Here is a 14108-nt window from a genome sequence, read left to right as displayed (position 1 = left end):
GAGAAAACAGGAAACTTTGTTTTGAGCACTGCATTTGAAGGAAAAACATCTGCAGAAGCCAGCAATCCTCTTTGGCGCATGTTCAGCGCAGAATTTCATCTTTGTTTCCTCTTAGTGGCAGCATCATTTGTAAGGACTGAACATTACTTATAACTAACATCTGTCACATCCTTAGCAATATAATATATTGGTCATGTGTACATTCTGTAACTGTATGTTTTTTCAGTTTTTCTCCAGTTTTATCTCACTCTGTTCTCTTAATAAAAATTCAGGATGTGTGTGTACAATATAGCTCAGCCTTCCCCAACCAGGGATCCATGGACCCTAGGGCTCTTCCAGAGCTTGCTAGGGGTTTCCTGAGAAATTTACAATTTCTGACTCTCAAATGAATAACCAGTAATACCAAAGATCTTTATATATATGTATATATATATATATATATATATATATATATATATATATATATATTCTCAGTGCAAAGTGGCTTCTCTCCCAATGACTACCAATATAGGGGAGCCCTTTTCCACTGACCACTAATGAAAGGAGGCACATCCCTGAACACCAATGATAGGGCCTTCCAGAGGTGGACTGACAACTCATGGGGCCCCCGGGCAAAAGGGGATCATGGGGCCCTTATGTCTTTGCCCACACTCAAAACCCAAAAAAGCCTATTAAAGGTACCAGGGGCATCTCATGGGGCCCCCTACTGACCCCAGGCCCTCGGGCAGTACCTGAGTTCCCAAAAGGTCAGTCTACCCCTGGGCCCTTCTACAATTTTCACTAACTTTATATAATTATTATCATAATTATTATGCCATTCTTAATGTCATTATTGATTCGGTAACACCTGATTGTTATTTCAAGGGTTCCACCTAGCTTAAAAGGTCAAGAAAGAATGGTCTAGCTTTTCAGAGGATAGGAGGTTTTATCTGCATGTCAAACTGCACAGAGACCATAGGGTAATGTGTAGTGGGGGCAGAACATTATTCATAAACAACCACTCCAAGTAGGTGCGGGTTGTATAATATTGTTATGGTGATGCGTGCAATATAATTTGGAGCTGCCTGAAATTTCTTATCAGTAATAAGATACATTCTTAGTTGGCAATGTTGTATGGATTTGTTGAACACAATTATAAATTCATACCAATAAATAAAATTTACTAGCTAAATGTCATAATATTTTCACAAATGGCTTTGAATATTAATACAGCAGTCACCACTTCGTTTCACTGCATTCCTAATCTTTTTTTAATTTTATAGAATTTTTTTTATTGGGAAAAAGAAATTGTCAGATTAAGATAAGATCACCAAGGCTTTTCAAATTATCAACTTGGACAAGAGTAGTCTGTTCAAACAAAGAAACCTGGATGTGTCTTTGACATCATTTAAAATCAATAATTCTTTACATACACTTGGGGGACAGTGATAGATCTAGTGTTATGTTATTTATGAGGACTTGACTATTTTTATCAATAGAATCGCTATAACATCTAGTGATGTTGGGACATTCCTGCCACTTGTCTCAGGAGCCACCTTCTGGGGGAGATTTAAGACAAGTTTCTACTTGTTTCCTACCTCACAGGACACTGCCTTGCAGAACCTACATCACTTACCTGTCTGATGCTGTAGAATCAATCAAGGGTGGTACTTTGCAACAGCAGACATCAGAGGAAGGAAAGCAGAATAGAAATGACAGTATACAGAGGAAGGGCACACCTATATTGATGTATATAGATGGTATGGGTCATTTTAAGCACACTCTTACTTCTAGGAGCACATAAATAACTAAATTTCTTTTTTTTTAACACATTTTTTTTATTTAGAATTAAACTGCAAAAACAGCTTAATAACATAAAGTATAGTATAGAACAGGAAAAAGACAGGTAAGTAATAATCATCTTAATAAAGTACAATTATGTAAGAAATAAAGGTCAAGTACATGGACAAGGTAGACAGGAAGATATGCAGAGTAATAAAACTACCAACAAAGGAACAAAACAAAGGAACAATATCAAGCAAACAATGATAATCCATCAGTCAAACAATAGATGCTGATGAGATCTCCAACCGTCCCACTTTCGGTCAAATAAGTGCATCCTATCCAGCAATGTGTAATGAACACGTTCCATAAGCATCACCACATCGACTCTCCAGAGAACAGAGGCCAAATACTACTGGTGACTTCCAATGAAGGGATATTGCCCATAGGGTTGAGACACAGTTGGTGTGAATTAGCCTCATAGCATCGGTCTGTATCTCCAAGATAGCTGTTCCCAGTAAGCATATCTGCACAGATAAATACACCGGAGCATCCGCCACAGCAGAGGCCACTTCAGAAACTTTACAACAGACCAATGAAAGGCTGGGACAGGCCCAAAACATATGCACAAGGGTAGCAGCAGGGCCACAACCCCGGAAGCAGAGGTGAGACGTCCCTGGAAACATGATATGTAGTCTAGAAGGGGTATAATACCAACGATAAATAACTAAATTTCATCAATTCTGTGAATGGGCTTGTTCTTTTAATTCCTCCATTTTCAATCATGATCAGCACACATACCAAGAATAGATTCCAAAGTCTTTATATCATAATTTGAAAATGATCTAACTTATGAAGGTAAAAAATCCTGTTTGGTGTGATGATTGTCCTTTATTACATCTGCAGTTTACTGTGAGCTGGTCACGCTGAATTCTTCACCTGATCAGAAATGGTGGATGGAGCTGATTGAGGATGAGCCAGCTATTCTCTTGTTCATCACTGTCTTAGCAATACAGTGTCCCAAAATATGAAACCCCCAAAAAATACAATAATAACAAATACTGCCAAAACCCATAGGTGGCTTTATTTATTTTGTAAAATCTAATTTTTAAAAAATAATGTTACAAAGCAAAAAAAAAAAGTTATGTTTGTTAAACAATTTAAAATAATTGACAGATTATCTACAGTATCTGCTACTACAAAAAAAATTACTCTGGACCTCTAATTCCTAACAGTGACTAGTCTACTCTGCCTTCCAGTCAACACCACCTCAAAGTAGTACAATAAATAATTGTAACATAGGCTTCCAGTGCTCTTATGGCCTAATTGCTTTGATAAAAAAATTACAATCCCATCTTTTGTGATGCATTTCTCATCAGTTGGTGCATAGCCATAAATCATTGTATGAATAATTAGCATTTGGCACAGAATACATTGAAGAAGGTGTGGTTGTAGTTTGCTGATCGCAACCCTTATGTTGATTATATACACAATAGTTTTCTGGGTTACTTTCTAAATTGATTGGGCCAGGAGACCCCCTTCCATCTCCTAAGCTTTGCTATTGATCCATTATTGTGATGAGCAGCCTTACTGGCCAAAACCAAGACTACATAGACCATGTTCCTGTGGCACAAGCTTTAAACAAAGGAGACTGTTCTGTTAAGTGCACACCTAAAGGCACAGTAACTGGTGTACAAATGGGTATAAAATACTAATTACACCCTTCTGTAAGCCAGTTCAACCTTTGGGCATCTCTTGCTTTTCGTTTGGTTTACTTATACATAATTTATTTATTAGATAAATCCATCTTTTCTTCCTTTTTTTTTTTACTCTGCTGCATTTTATACAGTACCCCTAATCTTAGGTGTTTTATTATTGAAAACTGGGATGTGATGATAAAGCCTGCCTAAAAATCTAGACTGGAGCTATTTGATAGAGTTTAAATATTGTTTACATTTCATTGCAAATATTTGACAGAGAGATTCATGGATTTTCTCGTTTTTACAAACTGACTTCATGAATATATTCAGAAGTTTTACCTAGTGAATAAATCACAATCCTTTGACAAAAAATAAAATAAAAACATTCAGAGCCCTTTAGAATAGCAGGAAAGCAGTTCCTCAAAGTCACCTAAACAGTATATTCTGTAAGGGAATAAAAAGTACATTATTACATGGGACAGTTCCAAATATAGTATAATAAACATTTATTTTTGGTTGGTAGGACATTGAGAGGACCAATATAACCCATGACCAAGCTTTGGAAATTTCAAGATTTTACCTGTAGCCTCAAGGAATGCTTCTTCTAGCTGGCAGTTTTTTTGAGAAGAGAAAAAAAGGACCTTTGCTGAGACCTCGCAAGGTGGTCTTGGCAGCCCTGAAACATGCTGAAGGTGCTCGGATGTAACTATTGTATTATTAGGATTTATTTACCAGATTATGCAATGCCCACCATGGGATTACCACCTACAGTATAGTACAGTGATTCTAAACCTTTTTGAGTCACGAACCCCTTTAAGAATCTGATGGAAGCTATGAACCCCCTCTCCAGAACTATTTGCATAAACACAACTTTGCATGTAATGATTATATGCATTTTATGTTATTGAAATTTGATTGCCTCATATATATCTGACATACACAAAGTTTGAAAAAAGTAAGTAATCTTAACAAAAGCTCACTCCTTTTCTTGCAAAAAGTAATGGCCTCTTATTACAAAACAATTTTAATTCTGCTCAAATCCACTGCTATTACTATTACTACTACTACTACTACTACTACAAGAAAATGAACACTTGCTATTATGGAGTGGCACAAGATGGTAGTTATACAGAGAATGAAGATACACTTTTAAATGGTAAATATGGGTCAACAATGAGTCAAGAGACACTTAGTAGTTGGATCTATAAGCAGTGGTAGGGTGCATTTTCTTAAATTTTTTCAATGGGAAACCATTGACTAGGACAAAGGGAAAGGCTGTAAAGTGAATGTAAATTTTCATTTTTATCTGACCCTTACTGTCCCCCTGACACCCATACATGAACCACTTAGGGGTCCACGGATGCCAGGTTAACCACTTGCTGACCACTTGCAGTATTTGTACTTTGTACGGGTGACAGCTATAGTCAAAGCGATGTACTGGTACATCTCTCTGGCTGCACTAACACAGAGGGGTGTTATGCACCCGAACAGAGGTGCAGCGCGCCCCTCTGGGTAAAGTGGTGTGTTCTTACATTGCTTTCTATTCCTGGGTGTGCGCTCGGTCAAGTGAGAGAAGAGAGACTGTGAGTAAAAGCATTACATTTTACACACACATGTTAAATTAGCACATTAACCCTTTGATCGCCCCTCTTAACCTTTGATCACTTTTCACCCAGCCAGTGCCATTAGTACAGTGTCAGTACATAGAATTTTTCACTGATCACTGTATTACTGCCATTAGTGACAACAGATAGCATCAGAGTCAGTTAGTGCTTATCGCAGCCAGGGTCAGCTAGCATTAGATTGCCTGCACACTATCGCACTCATGTTTTAGGCCACTGATCACTGTCGCAGCTAATATGGTGTTTGTACGGATCAATATATTGATCACGAACAGAACTACACTGGTGCCTCCTTATTATAATGTCCCCAAAAATCTAGTGTTAGCAGGATCAGCCCCGTTCGCTGCCAGCACTAACGTTTATACACACAACAATACATCGCCACCTCCCAAATTCAGCACTTGCCAGACAATTTGCATGGAAACCTATCACGGTTTCCTGAACATGGGTATTACAAAAAGAATGAATTGCGGTCATATTGGTCCATAGACCCAATTCATCATATGCCCATGTTCCCTGCTGTTACATATATACTCAACAAGGACCAGCAAAGTACTGGTATGCCACTGGACTTTGAGTGATTATACCAGGATGATGGCTGCAGCTACAGGCATCATGCTGGTATCATCTTTTTCAACTGGCAGTTGGTTTTCTTGGGAAACTCTTTTACATGCAGCGGGAAGGGATAAGACCAAACATTTTGAAAAAAAAGATTTCTTTCTGTTAACAAAAAATATCCAATAAACTCAAATTTAGTCATGCATTTAGGTCAAAATGTATTCTGCTACATGTCTTTGGTAAAAGAAAATCCCATGTGTACATTAATTGGATTGTGTGAAAGTTATAGCGTCTACTATCTATGATATATATATATATATATATATATATATATATATATATATATTGGAATTTACACAAATGACCCCTTTTTGGAAAGTATACACCCCAAGGAATTTGCTGAGAGGCATGTTGAGTCCATGGAAGATTTTTTTTGCCACTCATTTTTAGAGAGTGATGGGGTGTATACACTCTAACTCGGCTACATCTGGGGTAGAAACCAAATGAGGAAAGAAACAATTATCACCTTACCCCAGTTCCTGAGAGATTGGCTGATGATAAATATTTAGAACTCAAGTTGTTAACCCTTCATACTAATGAAGCCTAGTCAACAGTAGGTGATGAAAGCAATAATAACCTACGCTGAGGAACTTTTTCAGGAACATAGGTAAAGTTTTGCGTGGCAACAGACTACAGTTGATGTTTCAAGCAGACAGAGCACTAACCAGGGACCCTATTGCTTAGGGCAGGATCTATACAATTGTAAATTATGTGCTTTGGTAATGCTATCAGTTAGCTTACTGGTTAAGTCACCAGCTTCTAAGTGCCTTATGACAAATACTTCACTGTTCAAAAAGATGCTACTTACATGTATATTTGTTTAGCCTTTCAGCTAAAAGGATCTTTAATATAATAATAATAATGTAACTGTATTTTCACTAAGCATTATGCATTTGTAATTCACCTTGTAGCGTATGAAAAATGATTGTAGCATCCTCCTAGTTCAGAGTAGGCTGCTAGGTAAATTTAGTTTGGCTCCTCTATAAACAGTGGAGCAGGGGTTTATTGCTTAGGGCTGTTCAGTGTTTCACAGGCTGCTGTTCTGCTACTACCCCCTGTTTTCTAGAGACTTATAGAAGTATGGTGGGAGGGAGAGCAGGACAAGCAGCTTGAATATTTATGGAACTCTAGCCAATCCCTAGGAGGAGTGCCCAGAGGGCAGAGAGCCCTTAGGTAGGCTGAGGCCCGAGTAGCCAGACGTATGATTCCAGGGTCCAGCATTCTGGAGGAGACCCCTGTGTAGGGGTTCTGCCCATGGGGCAGAGAAAGCTAGAGGGGCCTTTGAAAACATCAAAGTCCCAGCTAGGTTTAGCTGGGGGGGCCTACCAAAAAGAGAACCTGGTCTAGTGACTGAGTAGAGCCAGAAGAGAGTTGGTGTAGGAAGCCTAACCATTCTTGGACTGAGTGAGTACTTGATCCTGCTATACAGAGGAGAAGTAACGGTGGGGTGGTTTATCACAAGCATATGCAATGCAGCCAGGAGTTGTGCAAGACAGCCAGGAGCATGCCATACTGCAAAAGTGGGTTCAGTACAGCCAGGAGTTGTTCAAGACAGCCAGGAGTTGTGCATTTCATGAAAGAGAACACGGTGCAGCCTGAGGTTTGTGCAATACAGCCTTCTTTTTTGTACAAAGCAGCCAGGAGCCTAACAGTCCTCAAGTTGTAAAGTTTTTAAATTATATCCCATGATCCCCATCCATAGCCAAGGTACTGTTCCAATAAAAACTCTAAATAAACCCCTAGTCTGATCTTTGAGCCAGAGGAAGTGTGCTGAAAATGTTGTGTACCTGGCTGTGTATGTTGTCACTGGGGAACATGGACCAAAGTACCAGGAGCTTTTTGGGGGGTGCACTACATGCTTTCTGTAGATAACTCCTGTTTCCAGCAGCATGGTCCAACTCTGTGCTTAAAGCCATCTTTGCTGTAAGGAAGCACCCTTGAATGGAACTTTTTTTCAGAAGGGAGACCTGCTCCTAATTAAACTGGATTACTTCAGCCATCTCCAAGGAAATGATTTCTATGAGAACAGCAGGAAGTCATTAGAGCCAGGAGGCTGTAGGCAGTGCTGTTGAAAACTGGACTTTTTTTTTTAAAACCAATCATATTGCCATTTTTATAGGCTGCTGAAGAAAATACAAAAAGCACTTAAGACATATAGAATTCTTGCAGTAAAATCACATAACCCTATTCCTATTCAATCCTAATTTCAACATAATTTTCATTTTAATTCATCATGTGCTCATTCTTTTCTAGAGCATTGAAATACATTTTGGAATATCATTAAAAGATAACTATCTTGGTCTATATAACATAAAGCAATGAATGCATAGAATTTACATATCAGTCTGAAGAGCAGAGAACTCTGTAAACATGATATAATGCAATTATGTTAATTGATTAAATTACATTCGAACAGTAGAAATGTTTTGCATTCTCAATGCTTGATTGGATGCGGTACTATTATCACACTGTCTTTTTCCATTAAGACTGTACAGAAGGCTATATTGCCACCATCAATTTATCTTAACATGCAGTGCATATACTGTACATATATTGTGTATTCTAAACAAAACGGCTAAGATGCTCTGTTGAACTCCAATGTTACATTCTGGGCTGAATTACTGCAAGACCATAGGTTAATCAATATCTTAAAAATATTGCAAAAGAAGGACAAGCAGGGTGCCAGGTCAGTGTAGATAAAAACAGTAGTACTTTATTATACAGAAACTTACATCTTAACATCCCTCATCGAGTATGAAAAATGGAAGACACTGGAGCCAGGGGCATCAGAAGAGCGGACCCATTGGATTATGCATGGTCCGGGGAAGAGACCTGCAGCGGTGAATGGACGGCATCTCTGTGTGCCTTCCCACTGGTTGTAGGTAGACGTGACAGGTGCTGTGAATGGAACAGAGGGTGGGCTACGTGTTTCAGAAGCTCCGCCTCCTTTGTCAAGCCAGGCTTTATTTCTCTTACTCCCTCTTATTTTCATTCTTTTACATACCTCTGTGGGATCCCCCTGTCCTTGACAAGAAGCTTTTGGTTTGCTCGTGTGTTCTATAACTTCCATGGTCTCCTTACCTGCACATTCATTGGATGGACTTGTTGATTGCTGCATCCTGAACTCACCGATCCCACCCGGAATTCTGTCTCCCAACCATCCATCCATGGACTGGTTTTTATTCCCTTTATTTCTCTTATTCCCTCTTAATCTTGTTCATATTCTGGTGTATCTAATTTCATATAATAATTATCTCCATCTTCTGTGTGAGCGCTGAAGGGTTGTTCATAATTTCTGATGATCAACTCTTATGTTAACATCTTAAAAACATTATCTAGCTAGGAGAATATATTTATTTATGATCATAGATATGGATGAGTGAAATTGAGAGTTTTCATTTCCCTGAAACTCCTTAGAGAGCTGGAAGGTTTATTTTGGCAAAATAACATTGAAGTCAACAGAAATGATGAAATTATATTGGCTTTTAGTACAACATTGTAGCTCTTTTAGGGTGCTCTAAAGAGCTCAGGAGTGACACAGAAGCTCAAATGTATGGGGAATTTTACTCGTAACAAATTGTTAAAATAATAATGTTCTTTGGAAAGGAACACACATTCCACATTAATAATTATGCTACCAAAATTAGTGTGTGCTGTATATTACCTCCAGCATTGTTCCTGTTTCTTCAGAGGCTGCCATTTTGCTGAAGACCAGAGCCCCTGAGCAGCAGTAAATCTTTAGGCTGTCAGCAGATCAGCCTATAGTGTGCGGATGGGGCCACCTCACCTGTGCACACAGGGCCTTTACTCTCTCTCTCTTCCTCCAGTGTACACGCTCACTAATGCGCAGGACCAGGCGGGGCCACATTCATGTGTATTCAACATTAAGACGGTGCCCAAATTAGTGAGCTATACACCTGGTGCATCAGTATTGTACCCCGAGGCTTTGATGCACACGCCACACTGTCCCAAGATACATACACCTTTGCTTGGGATGTGACATTTGAAGGAGACATCACAGAGCAATGTCCTGTTCCACCAGTCTTGCTCTCCTATCACCTCACTCTCAGTGATAGAATACAGGTTCTGCCATGACACCAAGTGAACCCTTGCATGCACAGCTTAACTTAGTTTACTTCTTCTGTACCCACAGCTAGATCCCTAGGATCTTCGCCACATGGATATGGTCTCGGTTGGCTGGGGCACCAACCACTCAGGAGGAAAACAGCACACCATTCCCCTCACTGTGCAGAGAACCCATCACCCTTGCCGGTACCATACTCCTGCTCTCTAACTGCCATATTATTCCCTTTTATTGGCTACTCTTAGCAACTACATGTCTTCCTCCTCACCCTGTGTGTGTGTAACAGACCCTGTTCTTTGTAATTTGCCATGTACAACCAGGCACCCTTTTTCAGTAACTTCAGGCTAGGCATGAAATGGATCATGGAACTTTACAGAACTTTCTCAACAGTACAGTCCAACAGTGCAATAACGGTCTTCCCCTAACTAACTCAATATAGGCTGCCCAGTGCATACCTTCCAAGGTAAGTACCCATAGTGTGGAAGAATTCTGATTCCAGGGGATCTCCCCAAAAAGGTTCTTGGAATATTGCTGATGGTTACATCTTTCTGCTGTGCCTCTCCTCTGTTTCCCATGCAGTCCATGGCTCAAAGCTCTGAGCGGAGCCCTCTCCCTTTGTATTAGCAGCACAAGGAGAGAGCAGAGACCAGAAAGCCCAGGAGAATGCAGAACCTGGCTTAACCCCTTCTTACCTGGGCAGCCTAACTAACTGCTTAGTACAATCACAGTATTGACATTAACACAGGAATTTTGCAGTGCAAACAGAGCTCAGAATACACACAGACACCCTGTGAGCACCTGCTTACAAGTGGCTCTGATTTTTGGCACAGTGCCGAATAATAGAGAGCAACTGTGCATGTGCAGATCAGGGTGGGGCAGTGTATTATTTCATTTTAAACAGTATAGACACTTATTTTTAATATTCTGCATAGCTATACCTGCAAAAGAGGTCAGCCTATAGTCATCTAGCAGCAGGGGCGCACTGCCCGAGGGCCCGGGGTCAGTAGGGGGCCCCATGAGATACCTCTGATACCTTTTTGGTAGGCTTTTTTGAGTTTGGGCAAGGACACAGGGGCCCCATGATCCCCTATTGCCCGGGGGCCCCATGAGTTGTCAGTCCGCCCCTGAGCAAGACTTAATTTTCTTGCTAAAGTTCTATTTTTTACTTTTACTTTTCTTGTTCAAAAAATGCCCCCTCATTGGTCATCCCTTTACTTTTTTCACAGTCCTTAAAAAAAGTCAAATAAAAAATATAAGCAACAATAAACAAAGGATCAAATACATAAAAAGAGAATAACAAATACAATGATCACTAAATGAAAAACATGAAACTACTATAAAATAACAAAATCTACATTTTTTTCAAGAAAATTTTACCTAAACAGCGAATGAATGAAATTAGGTTTTTGCTTTAGGATAATTTTAGTGTGGGATGAAGAACTACTGACGTTTTCCACAGAAAGTGCTTTGGAAGGCACAGGACCTTATCCTAGCTGCTAGAGATTAGAAAGAGAACAAGGTCTCTGTGTTTCAAAAATCAGAGGTTGTATATCTATGAAACACATGAAAAAGCAATGTGAATTAATATATTGCTCCACTTTAAATTGAATAGCTTAAAAAACCCTTTTGACTTTTGTAGGTTTCATAAGCACCTAGAAAAAATAGTGGTCAAATAAACATTGGGTTATTTCATGTAATGTATTTTTTATTATGCTGACATTCACATTGAGTATGAGATATCTAAACAGAAAGCGTAATCACAACTACATATGTTGCTTATTGCATGTTTTCCAGCCTTCTATCTCACAGAACTATCAAAATATATCAAGAAGTCTTCAAGAAATGTCAAGTCCCAACTCTGTTCTTTTTATTGCTATTCCCAGTTTGTGTTCTCTTCTCTATCATTCACTAAATACAGTAATCCTTGTAGATCAAGAATGAATTGAGGACAGAAAACTGTTCCAGGAAACATCTACTGAGAGAGACACTTTCTCTAAATCTTATTCTTCTTTATTTACATGCTGCCAATGTATCATAATAGTCATTAAAATTTAACAATTATACTTCACATCTGCCCACATCCCAGAGGATCTTACAATTCAATTTGACAACCATAAGCACAAAAGCACACACAATGAGACATATGCACAAAAGTAGACACAATGACCAATTCTGCCAGAAGATAATTAACATAGTATATTTTCTGAATGTAGGGGACCCATGAGTACACAAGTAGCAGGCTCAAAATTAATGTAGAAGTGAATCAAGCCCAAATTATAGTACTTCAAACAGCAATTCATGGCAAGAAGAAAATTAGTCAATAAACTGCAAATTAAATGGAGGAGACATTAAAGCTCCACAAATTGAAATCACTGTTTAATTATTTTTTTCAAATATTCAGAGCAATTACCCCCATCCATCCATGTCTTTATGATTTCTTTTGTTGAGAAATCACATTGAACCCCCCTCCCCCTAACATTTCTAACTGAAGCCATCTTGAATAATGGAAGATGGTTACTTTAGCATTTACTTCCTGGAATCCATCTGCCCTTAGCTCAGACATACAGACAGGAGGGTGTGCTTAGTTGAGAAAATCTCCTCCTCCAGTTGAAATAGAAAACAACATTCTGGGATGTATGGCATCATTTTGGCCTTGGCCAGAAGTCAGGAATCAACTGAAGCAATGAAAAAAAAAAAGTTTAAGTAAATATAATATACCTTCCTATCTAAGGCTAGAAACATGAAGATTAAAAGTAGGTAATGTTGACTGAGACAGTTTAGTTCCACTTTAACCTCCCTGGCGGTATTCCTGAGTGTAGCTCGGGGTAAAATTTCAGTACCAAAAGCGGTAACCCCGAGCTACACTCAGGCTTACCATGCGGCGTTGCTCAGGGAGTCCCTGCAGCACTTATTGTCCTTCGCTCCCGCGATGTGTCCCCTACAGTGTCCTCGGCCATCTTTTCTGGCCGATGCTGGCATCCGGCTTCCTTGTTCCGGTCCCTGCGAGCATCGGGACGTACGGGGGCCAGAACTTAAAAATTTTAGAAACTGTCATTTTCTAATGAACGAATATGACATAATAAAACATTACTGTTTCAAACCATTTCACATACATTTTGTCCCCACTGCTTTGTCCTGTGCACTGCCTGCATTTTGATTGTTCTTTCTGCCTGGAAACTTAAAAAAGTCCATGGCATCCAAAAAGCGTCGCTTTAGGTCAAAAGTGGTTTTAGACCAGCTAGAGAACAGCGATAGTAAATTAGAACCACTTGCAGAATTGAGTGATAATGATTCGTGGGGAAATTCTTCATCAGACACTGAAAACGATTTTGCGACTTTGCTCAGTGATGTGCGAACTTGGCGCTATATTTAAAATTTCAGTGTTTTTGGTTTGATTATATTATTGAATTAAATTTATTATTATTATATTATTATTTTTTTTGATTATTTATTAAATTATAATTTATGATTTCGTGTTTCAAATTTTATCCTACCCGGGATGTTTACTAGACTCTTGTTCGGACAAATTTCAATGAGTTATTCCTAAAAATTACAGGCCTACAATAAAAAAATACATATTTCCATGCAAAAAAATATACTGCTTTCAGCACAGAAATATGGACATAATCAGACCGCTAGGGAGGTTAAATTGATGTTGTTATTTTGATTAAACTTACCATTAAATCCTAACTTTGGGCTTCACGCTTCTCCCCTTACCCTAAAGGTCCTCAGCTATTTTTTCACTTTCAATATGTTTATTTGTTTTACAAAATCTATGAAGAGATTACAGACAATGTAAGTAGGAACATACAATGTAGGTGGATTTGTGATTTATGCTATTTTTTTTAAATCTCCCTGGCTCCCAGACTTCACCTTGGCCATGTAATGTTACACGGCCCTCCTGTGTAGACTGGTTAATCCTGTTTGATACAGATCAGGGCGCTAATGTGAAGCTCCAGTACAAGCTACTAAAATATGCCATGGCAAAGCTCCTAAGGGGTTGGACCATGAATATCAGTCTTACAGGTTAGTGACACTTGTTTTCATTCCATATGGAAAGGCAAAGGACATCAGGTGGCAAAGAAGAGGTACTGCAGGAAACAGCCATACATTAATGTTAAATAATTCAGCTTGAGCTGTTTTCTTTATTTTGTTGTAGGTGGCGCTTCAGGGCCAGGGGCGGACTGACAACTCATGGGGCCCCCGGGCAATAGGGGATCATGGGGCCCCTGTATCCTTGCCCAAACTCAAAAAAGCCTATGAAAAAGGTACCAGGGGCATCTCATGGGGCCCCCTACTGACCCCGGGCCCTCGGGCAGTGCC

The sequence above is a fragment of the Staurois parvus genome, unplaced genomic scaffold (assembly GCF_062004578.1).
Source record: "Staurois parvus isolate SC_StPar_1 unplaced genomic scaffold, SC_StPar_1.0 ptg000818l, whole genome shotgun sequence".
Classification (NCBI taxonomy): Eukaryota; Metazoa; Chordata; class Amphibia; order Anura; family Ranidae; genus Staurois; species Staurois parvus.
The sequence above is the reverse complement of the archived record's forward strand: the minus strand, read 5'-3'. Positions refer to the sequence as shown.